Genomic DNA, 13,070 nt, shown 5'->3' with positions numbered 1-13,070 from the left:
CCGCCACTCCGCAGTAGAGTAGCATGATGAATTCGCGCTAATAATATTCCTCCTGAAGAAAAACAAAGCCTGAATGGAATAAATCTATACTAATATTATAAAACTGAAGAGTTCCTTTGTTTGTTTGTTTTAATGCGCTAATCTCAGGAACTACTGGTCCGATTTCAAAAATGATTTCAGTGTTAGATAGCCCATTTATCGAGGAAGGCTATAGGTTATATATTATCCCCGAATTCCTACGGGAACTGGAACCACATGACTAAAACCGCGTGGCGTCAGCTAGTGACATTATAAATGACGAGCCCGCGGTTTCACTCGAGTAGTACCCATTCCCTTGAGAGTTCAGAGATAAAATACAGCCTATTATACTCACCAACAACGTGGCTTTTTAGTGATAAAAGAGATTTCAAAATCGGTTTAGTAGATCTTAAGAGTACCCCCTACAACTACAAACTTTACCTCTTTATATTATTAGTGTAGAAGTATAGGTGAAGATTTTATAAACATGCGGTTTATAGAGGACTCGAACCTAGGACCTCATGATCAGCAAATAATAAAATACAGTAAAATAATGATAACTAAGAACTCTTTCTGAAAACTTCCTAGCAGAAAGAAAAGTTTAATATTTCACCAACCAACCGATCCTGGAAACCCGGACTTTGTTATCCGAAACAACTCTGGCTAACCACAAAACCATCGTGGCAGTAATTATCAAGTAATCTCTAACAATGAACATAAAACTAAAGTAAGACTCCGTTCAACGACAATTAATACACAAGACACAAGGAACCCTTTCAACTTACAAACTGACACGCGTACGGGTTAATTATGCAAAGCACGATAAATACGATACTTAGTTTAGAAACTAAGCGCGTATCGTCGTCGTTCTATAAGGGTTCCGCATGTTTCAAGACAGTGAGACATTTGTAACTTAGCATTTAAACAAGTGAAACTAATACGAGTATAAAAGCGGTTTTTTGTTCGAAACTATATAGTTTCCAGCGATTCTTAAAAAAATATTATAAAGGCGAAAGTTTGTGTGTGTGTACGTTTGTTCCTCCTTTTTCCTGCGGCTACTGAAGCCATTTGGCTGAAAATTTTAATAGAAAATTGATTTTACTCTGAATTAACACACATATATACTTTTCACGCCGGAAAAATCCATGGTTCCAGCGGGATTTATGAAATACTGAATTCCACGCGGACAAAGTCGCGGGCGTCCGCTAGTATCTATTTCATAAAGATAGGTTCAGCCGTGTACAAGATTATTATGGAAGTGAAAGTGGGGAAAAACAATGAAATAAATATTTTCCGAGCTGTATATAAAATTATGTGTACAAATTAAATTTGTAAGTTAAGTGAATTTGTCAAAAAATTTTACTTAGTACGTTATTTCCAGGTTTTCAAAGTAACTTTACTAGTAATACTAAAACATATGAGATTTAAGAGCTTGTCTCAAATAGCAAGGTGGCAGGGTAGTGAATCGAACTTAAACATTCTGAGATTTCAATAAGTAACGCCTGCTTTTATAAAATATTAAAAAATATACATATATATTTTAAGAAGGACCCTAAAAAGTCTACGTAAGTATAATAAAAGTCGCGTGCGCACAGCGAACCGCGCTTCCTGTCATCACCATAGGGAAGGTGAGAGGGGGAAGGATTACCCATATTTTAAGCTTTACCTCATCATCATTATCAACCCATATTCGGCTCACTGCTGAGCTCGAGTCTCCTCTCAGAATAGGAGGAGTTAGGCGAATAGTTCACCACGCTGGCCCATTGCGGATTGGCAGACTTCACACACGCAGAGAATTAAGAAAATTCTCTGGTATGCAGGTTTCCTCACGATGTTTTTCCTTCACCGTTTGAGACACGTGATATTTAATTTCTAAACTGCACACAACTAAACAGTTGGAGGTGCACGGACGGGAATCGAACCCACTTCCTCCGGAATCGGAGGCAGAGGTCATATCCACTGGGCTATCACGGCTCACTAGCTTTACCTTCTTTACTTTAATGTGTTAATTAAACGGTTTGGTTTCTCGTAACTATTTACGAATAAAAAACACTGTACACAACACCGAAGACGTGGGAATTTTCAAGAGATGAGTTAACAAGAACCTTACGTTTTGTAGCTGGCTTAGAACGCATTTTCACTTACTATTAAAAGTATGCGATATTAATTAAATATGATCCCAGTGGATTATTTTACTAATATTTCACATGGCTGATATTAATACTCCTCGCAAAACCTTTTTTCTACTACCGAAAAAAAGAAAAAGCTGTTTTAACTGTAATTTAGATTTTCGGTGGTATTTAAGAATATTCTTATCGGCATTCTATTATATAACAGTTCCTATTAATCAAACCCATGAAATTAATGTTTATACAACTCAACCAACCAAGTTTCAACCACTCCAAACTTGAAACACAATCCGAAGTTACCTAAAATCCACGCCATTATTCGTAAATTTCCAAGTGGCGTCTATCGGGACAAAGAAGAGCGGCGTTACCAATTAAAACAAATCGTCAAACTTAAATGTTAACGGTTTCACGCAAAAGGAACACTGACCGTTTTAGAACACGAACTGTATAGAATCAGGTGTCACCGTTACCGTGGCAGTGCACACGCTTTTTTTTTCGTTTCAGAACAGATACCATGTGGATTAAACACAGAGAATGTACTCCAGTTTGATGGTCCGATAACCTTTAGAATGAATGGTCCCTGTTCAGCTGTGTTCAGGCCGATGGTAAAAGCTATACAGAAATAACCTGACAAAACACAAATCGTGTATGCATATGTGTAGCATACGTGACACACATGCATACACAATTACAGATACAATTACACATACCCATAGGTACATTTAGACGTTTTACATTACAACTTAATAGACTGATTCGAAAATAATCTTTTGTAGCACATCTACATTGGATAAACTTAAAATATATCCAACGAACTATATTGTATTCCTTATCTTTTTATGACACTGACAGCGAATATCTTTCTCATCACAGTCATTATGATCGATTTGCTAATTGACTAATTATAATTATAATTTTTATAGAAATTAGATAATTGTGGCGTGTATTGATAGAAACTTATGTGTCCTTTTTACATGACACGTATTTAACATCAATTACAATCGTGGATAACTTTGTATTAATCAAACGGTTGAGGCAAAATGGTGGGCATAGGGGGATGTTGCCCCTTACCTTAAACAAAGAGATAGTTAAAATAGAATTTAAATGTAAACTAAGGGCGGTATTCGATTGTTAATTACTGCTATACCACCTACTAAGGAAATAACAGAACATATAATGATTTTTTATATTGTTTAAGCCAGCGCTTGACCTAAATTCATGATGCAGCCTAAGGTGCAACGCGTTTACCTAGAAAGTGCCTAAGGGCATTCCATATCTGCACACTGCGAATCGGGGAAAAGCAGGAATACGATTCGTACGTGTTCAAGGAACATTAACTGCGTAGGTAAGAATGCAGGATACTGCGATACCTGGCAGTTCTTTGGTAAACAAAAGAAGGCACTAGTTCCTTGGCGTACTCTCCAAAAAACCTTGGATCTTATTTTGGGTTCACTGAAATTTATAAACAAAACTATATCTCTATTCTATGTAACGATGTAACTTCATATAAGTTTTGAATTCGTCTCTATCTCTCTCTCTGTCTCACACGATACTATACATAGAGAGGAATAGAGATGTATTCAAAGTTACACAAAGTAACGCCAAGATGATAAATAAATAAATAAAAGATAAATAAATAACGCACTATCAATCTTAAACAGTATCAATCATTATACAACCTTCAGTTGAATCAAAAACTTGAACAATAAGAGGTACTAAAAATTATTTGACGACCTCTGAGGATTATCCAGGGGTCGTCAAACGTTAGTTACAACGGCAACAGATTGAACTAGTAAATATAAGTATGGATTAGCTCGAACGACTGCAATGATCCATAAGGAGGGTAGGTCGTTAGCTTGTCCGGCTTCCGTATAATGTGTCGACAACCGATTTTATGAAACGACTATTTCATATCCTTGGATATCAGTTACCGGTCTATTCTATGTTCCGCTCTGAAGGGGATACTTGCTGATATAATTACATCCGCGTTTATGAGAACTGTTATAACCAGTTGTTATATCACTTGTCTGAATCGGTGAATGAAATCTGCATACCTGGGAAAATTCACAATTCTCTATGTGTGTAAAGTTTGCCAATCTCCATTGAGCCAGCGTGGTGGACTATTAGCCTAAGTTATTGTACATGAGTCTTCTCTCTCTCATGCTCAATAGTGTGAATATGGTTTGTTAATGATGTTAAAACATGCCGATGTTGAAGTCATGGGATTTAATAAATGTTACATGTTGTTGATGCAGTGTTTAAGCTTTGAGGCATAGGATCATGAGATCTTGGTCATGAGTACTGCGTCAAGCTAAAACAATCTGAGCTTTTCTTGCTTCTATGACATTTTCAGTAAAAATTCTCTGCCCGGAGTTGGGAAGTTGGTCGTGTTACCCCTGTGCCACAGAGAGCACTTTGAGCCGTGATAGTCCAGTGAATATGAGGTCTGCCTCCGATTCCGGAGGGTGTGGGTTCGAATCCGGTCCGGGGCATGCACCTCCAATTTTTCAGTTGTGTGTAAATTTCACGTGTATCAAACGGTGAAGGAAAAATCGTGAGGAAACCTACATACCAGAGAATTTTCTTAATTCTCTGCGTGTGTGAAGTCTGCCAATCCGCATTGGGCCAGCGTGGTGGACTATTGTCCTAACCTCTCTCATTCTGAGAGGAGACTCATTCTAAGCTCCTTACCCACTTTTCTATAAGGAGGGAGGCCTGGCCCAGTAATGGGTTAAAGGATAAATGATGATGTAAATACATCACACTTATTTACGTATACATTGCTGATTAAGGATGGCCTACTTCTAGCATAGTAAAAAAACTAACTTTAAGTTTTCATATTACATCGACATAGAATTAATGGAATTTCCCAGGGGCGCCGGAAAGTATCTAATAAATTGTTATTTATTCACACTATAATACAACTATGTTACGCAATAAAACTAGGTCATTTCGCATTCTAACCGCCGGCCATCTTGGTATAATCCCCCAGTGGGTTAATTCGAGGGTAGTTTATGATTTTAATGAGATGCACACAGGAGCGCGCGCCGATAAAACTGACCGCGGCGAACATTATGCCACTGTGGTATGTGACTTTATAGACCTTTTAGTAGGGTCAGCAAAAAAATACAAGTATACTTTTTAATTATTACTCGATAATTTTATTAAACTTATATTGTGTTTAACCGAAATATTTGTGGTAATTTCGTAAGTATTTGATTAAATATTTTCTTTCAGAAGAATCAAAATCCGATAAATGGATTTTATGGAATTTATTTAGGTACATAATTGTAGCGTTAATACATAAAAATCATTCAACCACATTTTAATCCCTGAATTTAGACGAAATTAAATAATTTATATTTTCAATACCAGTAAAATACAAGTAAAGAATTTCATACATTATAATAACTCATTAGAGAATTATTTACCACTAATTAAATTACTAAATATTCACAGCATTGACGTCTTACCAACTTAGAAAATGAGGTTCTGTTTTTAACTCGTATGCATGTACAGGTATGTGTATTTTCTTAAACAACAATAATAATGCACAACGTATGAGGTTTCACTTACTAAACGCTTAATTTTCAGGAAAGGTATAGAAATTGTATTTTTTTTTCCATAAAGGAAAAAAATTGTTAAGAGTCGTTCAACGTTTTGTTGTCGGTACTTTTGTGTAGCAAACCGCTTCCAATGTCCGTATTTGCTGGGAACGACCACGAAGCGAATTGAAATTACGCGAATAATTCGCTACAGATCAAACTTTGCGGGACCGAGTTAGCTCTGCTGATTGTGTCATGTCCCATCATGTCTCTATCGATATAGAATTAATAAACCGAAAGCTATTAATGTCTGAACCGTAATACAACCTCTATTTCTATAGTAAATTGTGAAACGGCTGCCTGAGGGGGATTACTAATAGTAGTATTAGACTTGTGAAATATTGAAAGTTTTAAATCAAGTTAGGTCATCATCATCTCCTTACCCTTATCCCACTTAAGTGGGGTCGGAAAAATATGTCAATCTTTTCCATTCGTCTCTATTACTTGTCAACTCATCATACACTCCTTTTACACACATGTCCTTCACACAATCCAACCATCTCTTCTTTGGCCTTCCTCTCCTCTTATGACCTTCCACTTGCACATTCAACATTTTTCTAGTAATATGACTTTCCTCTCTACGCATTACATGTCCATACCAAGCTAACCTTCTACTCCTCAATTTTTCTGTCACTGGCGCCACCTTCAGACTTCCTCTTATATACTCATTCCTTATTTATTTTAAATAAGGATTATAATTTAAGTTAGGTATGTGTATAAAAAATATAAACATAAAATAGAAAAATATTTAAGGATGTAATCCTACTGGAGTGTAGTATGGTGCTATTATGTATGCATTTGATACATTTTAAAATTATTAATTATATTATTATCGTCAACAAAAAAGGAAGGATTATCTTTTGAATTTTACCTATAATACTCATAGCTTAATGACAAATGCGTACAATAATGTACTGTATTATGACAGAATGTACCTTTTAAAAACAAAAGACAATTGATAAAAAGGCCTCCACTCGACTAAACTTCAAACAATTCAATAACCAACAAACCAGAACTACAAATGTAGGTTCAGCCAATGAAAGCAAATTCCACGTGAGGAACGTGAGACCAGTTCACCGTGACCTCTTACCCTCACGTTGTAATATTTAAAGAATGTATGCCAGCAAAAAAAGGTTCAGAGATCACCAAAGGCTGGCTATCTGGGGCAACAACAATATCGCAATTTATCAAACGAGCCTTATTGTTAAACTCCCCTCGCGAGTTTGGATGCGTATCCTTTTCTCCCCAATGCACCTCGAGACATCGCGGGAATTTAACCTTAAATAATAACTGCATTAGGGTGAAAATCCCATACACTTCAACCCAGGGCTTTCACCCCACTATATATTTAAAAGTCTATAAACATAGTCGAAGAGCGCAGGTGATATTTTCATTAAACTTTCGCGAGGTATTAATTTTAACTTGTTTTTCTCGGCGTACAATTTTTTTCTGTCGCATAAAAAATAATTTTTCTCGCTCATGATTTATTTCATTTTAGACAAAAAGAAAATGCGTTTGAGATATTAATATTATATTTACTTAGTAACTTCTTACTTGATAACAACATTATCTTACACCAACTCTACGTGAACGTGAACTGGGGATCAAGATTCTTTATCTCTTCATTTGATAATTTTAACAGATTCAAATGAAGCACATTTAAATCATCTTAATCATCCACAGTAGGCACCTAATGCAGTTTCTATCTAATCTACAGATTTCCTATTGTCAATTCAGTTCATATCGTAGTCCAAGTTGATAAAGAAACAAAAACAACACCAGTTATAAACATAATTACAAGAATATACCAACAAAAAGTTATCTCAGTTTCGTAATTTTTCGGTTTGCAATTTAAAATAGCCGTGTACATGCTTTATTGCTTATCATTTCCATAAAAAAATTATATTAAAAAAATCCCAGAAGGAATAATTAATTAAAACTCTCTGATTAAATAAAAACCGAATTCATATCGCGCATTACCGCAAACGTTATAAAGCCAATAACATATTTTTATGTTTACGTTTATACGGTTTTTTTAACGCCCAAACCAAATAAGAGATTTATATCTGTGTGACTGCGTATCTGTGAATTTGTACATTCATAAAGCTGTCTCATCATTAACAACCCATATTCGGCTCACTGTTGAGCACGAGTCTCCTTTCAGAATGAGAGGGCTCAGGCCTTAGTCCACCACGCTGGCCCAATTTGGATTGGCATTGAGGGTTTACGCCCTCCGAATCGAAAGCAGAGGTCATATCTACTGGACTATCACGGCTCAAAAAAGCTGTCTGTGACATCGTAATTCCTAGATTATTTACCGGTGAAGTATTTTAACTACGTATAATGAAAAACAGGCGAGTCTTTAGAAAAGTTAAATATACAGAATCCGGGCATTTTGGGATACTGTCAGATAGCTTTATCTATTACAATGAAAGGACTTTTTAACTCCATTTTATTTTTTATTAGTATCAGAAGATAGAGTTAAGAAGCAGCACTAAAATTCGTATGTCTTTAAATTTACTGTTAAATATAAGACAAGCTTTTTGCTTAGTTGGAATGGGGACATAATAATATTGACAGTATTCGATTGTTAGGCTATTGCTAAATTGTATGAAGGAATTTCAGAGTTTAGTTTACGTCAAGGATGAAAATGAATAACGGGCGTTTAATATACGCGCCGACAATCCGCCTGATCTATAATGGCATTAGGAACGAAATAAAAAAATAGCAAATTTTCAAACAAATTACGTAGGAACAAATAAGCTACGAGTGGAGACAATATCACAAAAGGAAAGAATGAAAGCGACGTTTCAATAATAAATTATCAAAGGAGCCCATTTGCCTCCCCCCTCCGCGGCAGGCGTGAGGGCTGACACCTCCCATCTTCCGACGAGCCCTTTGGGTGTGGTCCAAGTTATAAGGTACATCGTTTACTAACATTGTAGCTAAGAAGTTTATATGATGATTGCATTTTTTTTCACAAGATATTATGTTGTACGCATGCTAGGCCTTCCTTAAAGAAAGGGATATGGAGCTTGAACCCACTAAGCTGCTCCTATGCTGATTTCATCAGGTTCCAGTGGCGTGCATTTCATAGATGCAATATTGAATTGCCTACCCCAAGGACTCAATATAAACCTATGTTGGACCACAGAATATATAGTTAAATAAGGGATTTTTTTTTATTTTATTCTTACTTACAGTGCATACCCATTTTATAACAACCACTACCAGACTTCAATGATGACAAATTTTTAATAAGTAGAATGATTTACGTCATTAATAAGTCAAGCCCCATCACAATCCGTTGCGTGTTTTGGGAGAAATTAGTGCAAATTTAGACATACACAAAATCCTTTGTTTCATACTATGTATTTATATTAGTAGCCCACTAGCATTGTCGGATTAACGTCTGAGGTCCATGTCCACTCTTCCAATAGAGAAAGAGGCCTGGGCTTGTAGTAGCCATGTGCCACATCTATTCACTTTCTAATAACTCTAACGCTTAGGAAACTAAAAAAATGTATGGGAATAAAAGAAACGCTCGATAATATTCACGTGACCTGTGAAACGAATGTCATTCCTAAACATATTTTTAATTTTCGAAGCTTTAGCTTTAGCTTTGTAGAAAGAGAATCGACATACTACTTTGGCTAGAGTCCCTGATCCTATAGCGGCTCGCTTAACAATAATAACTAAGATATTTTTTGTGAATATATCGCTATGACTCACAACTTGTACCACGGCAAACCGGTAGCGAAGTTTTCAGTTATAAATTAGCGTTCGAAATAAGACAAAAAAAATCAAAAATCGGCAGACAGAGAGCAAATCCGTTACATACGGCTCATTCATCGGCTGACGACGTTGCCATGGCGTCCCCTCGCGCCATTATACCCATATGAATATATTTCTCATTTCTCTGTGAGCACTTGAGAAATCAAAAATACAAATCTAAAGTTGATTGGATAAAAAGCTCTCCTAAGGTATTAAGTATTGAGCTTTTTATGTTTATTTCTCGTTTTATTGTCGGATCTATTTTTTTAATATTAATATTTTATTGAGAATTCGCAAATAGCTTCACAGTATTTATTACTTGGCGGAGCCTTCCTTCTATTCCGCGATATTATAGAATATTATTTATTCCGCGATAGCCCAGTGGGTCTGCTTTCAATTCGGAGAACGTAGGTTCGAATCTGGTCCGGGCATGCACCTCCACTTTTTTTAATTTGTGCATTTTAAGAAATTTATTACTTAAATATCTCGTGTCTCAAACATCGTGAGAAAACCTACATACCTGAGATTATTTTTAGTTCTCTCCATGTGTGAAGTCTGCTAATCCGCATATGATACGTCAGTTGACTATTTGTAAAGGTTCTACCACCGGTTCGTAAGGCAGGTTTTGCTGAGAAGAAACCGGACAGAAATCAACAGTTGCTCTTTTAAAAAAAATCATACAACATTATAATTTACAATTGATGACAACATTATAATTTCTTATAGTTTTACTTCCTGTGTGAAGGTGGAAGCTGATCCAATGGCCTCCAACCATCTTTATCATTGAGGAACTCATGAATAGTGTAGTAACCTCGACTAAGTAAATGACTATTAGCCTAACCCCACTTATTCTGAATGTATTCGTACTCAATAGTAAGCTGAATAATATGGGTTACTAATGATGATGATGATGATGGAACCTTTTTACTTTAGAGAAGAGACTACTAAACGAAGTCAGAGCCCCAAAGCAGACTTTTAATTCATAATAATAAGTCACAACTTTCAGGGCTGATTAAAAAAAAAATGACAGTTTCGGCTTTCTGAAAATAATGAACTTTTAATCCCTCTCATCACAAATACCATTAGCAATCTAGCAAACGTATTCAGCGAAAAAAAAAAATTTTAATATAATGTAATTTACACACCTTCCCGACTTTTATTTGAGTTCGGGAAAACCTCTAATATTTTCTCGCATTTCCCTTATGATCTCCGTTTTCAACTTTTAAACATGTTTGCTCCACCCTGCGGAGTTAAAAATGTAACATTCAATTTTGAATCTTATAATGTACAATTTTAGGTTCAAACTCGGTTGTCTAGTTAATTTTGTGCAGAATGGAAAAATCGCAGGGCGTTTAAAAGAAAATCGTTCTTATTAAATATTTTCTTCTCAATAAAAGAGACGGACGCGAGCGTTAAATAGCCGGCATTCCGCGCGATCATAAACGCGAGAAATTGGAAATAAATGAGAAATACTGGGAAATATTGAGATTTTTCTCCCACCGGGTGGCGTTAACAATTTGGACCTGTTAGAAGCGGAATCGGTTTTCCAATAATTGTCTCAGAGTTAATGAACAGTTTGTCAAAGTGAAAAGTTTCGAAAATTTTGATGGAAAAACTGGAAAAACTAGAAAGTGTTGTAATTATTTTTTTCAAGTGTACTTTTTAAAATTTAAAACTGCATTTCACCGGTATTTCCAGTATATTCAAAACCTCCAAAGACCGCTGCAGAAATTGCTTGGAAGTAATCCAATCGGCTACCCATGCGATAAGGCAACTCTTTGTATTCTACTTTTTGTTAAGTTTCTGTTTCGCTTATATTCTAATTGTGTTATAGTAATAATTAAAAAAATCTCCTTATTTACAAACTCTAGATATAATATTATTGAAAGCAATTACTATTTTTGAAATGAGTATTTTGCTTTCCGTAAAAGTATCACATTAATTTACTCTTTCGGGTGGAAAGAGTAACATGTATGACTTTTCAAAAATAAATCATAATATGTCAACTTCAGATAATTGTTTCTTAAAATAATGATTTACAACTTGCCAGGCGAAAAAGCAATTTCAAGTTGATGATCTTGTTTATGCGTTGTCCGCAAAAATCGAAATCAACTCAAAAGTGTTCGAGGTCAAACAATAATAAAATAAAATTACTAAAATAAATTAAGTTTACAAATCAATGTCGTCATCCATAAAACTTTTAACATTTATTCTTCTATAGCTGCGCGCTCATACAAATCTCTCGCTCGCCGGCATCCATTTCATAAACGGTTGTAAATTGAAATGTTTGAAATAAAAACGCAATCTTTTGAAATTGTGTTCAAACCGGCGGGCGGGCCGTTTGATTTAATGGTCCGTACCAATTTTCGGTACGGCACCGGTCCTTTGAAGGTGACTGCAAACACAGACCGATGTATTTTGATAGCTGGTCTTTCTGTAAACTGTTTTGGGGGTGAATGGGGGTAAACACCCCTCCCATAAGCGCACGTTTCATTTCCAATCAATAATTCGATCCACGTATTCAACTTTTGTATTGTTTAGAGTTTCACATTTGACCAATTATGATGAAAAGCAAACTATTGTTCTATTTTAGAATTGAAGCTATCGGGAGGGTTATCATTGCAACGTTATTACTAAAACACATTTGATTTGGATCAGAATCAGCTCATGTACGGGTTCGAAAATAGTAGTATTAGGGTTTTTAAAATATTTTTTTAAAACAATAATAGAAAGTGTTACAACTTAAAAGTGGCAAAAATGTTGCCACTTTTAAGTTGTAACACAAATATTCGAAATTTCTGTTAAGTAATATTAATAATAGAAAATAATAAAAATGTTGTCCTTTCGACCGTCTGTAATAAGATTATAGAACAACTAAAAAAGTAAAAAAAAAGACAAGTGCACCTAATTTATCAATCAATTTGCTAAATACTCATTTTATGTAGGTAAATTATTTTTTAAATCGAAATCAAAACTCATATTTTGTTATTATTAACAGACAGAAGCCGATTAAATCCTAAACTTTTAGGATTTATAAACGGAATCTGTGATTCTTTCAGAAACGGCTTCAACGGCTTGCGCTTCTTGGATCAGAAGGTAGCATACTATGTTATTTTTCGCTTTTTAGTTTATTTTTGTGATTTTGAAGTCGGTACAAGTAACATTTTTAAAATGTTAAGTTTAACTATTTGTAAACACTCTACCATGTTATTCATTCATATTTTTCAGTAGAATTGAAAACAATACTTATAAAACTTCTGTTCTAGGTCAACCATTATAAGGCTTAGGGTCGTTATAATTCCAGGCGTAGTGTAGGACCCAACTAACCCTGGATCAGAAACACCTGACCCTGCGCCGCATTAGCATAAGGTGAACACTTAACGTGCATTAACCTTCAACATTTTGATAAGCTTTAACAATTTCATTAGAGATTTTAGGATTCGACCACAATCAAGACTTGTCGCATGACGTTAGAAAATATTAAATTTTTAATCATTATCAATCCATGTTCGGCTCACTGATGAGCACGAGTCTCCTCTCAGAA

This window comes from Bicyclus anynana, chromosome 16, assembly GCF_947172395.1.
Source record: "Bicyclus anynana chromosome 16, ilBicAnyn1.1, whole genome shotgun sequence".
Classification (NCBI taxonomy): domain Eukaryota; kingdom Metazoa; phylum Arthropoda; class Insecta; order Lepidoptera; family Nymphalidae; genus Bicyclus; species Bicyclus anynana.
This window is presented reverse-complemented; position numbering follows the sequence as displayed.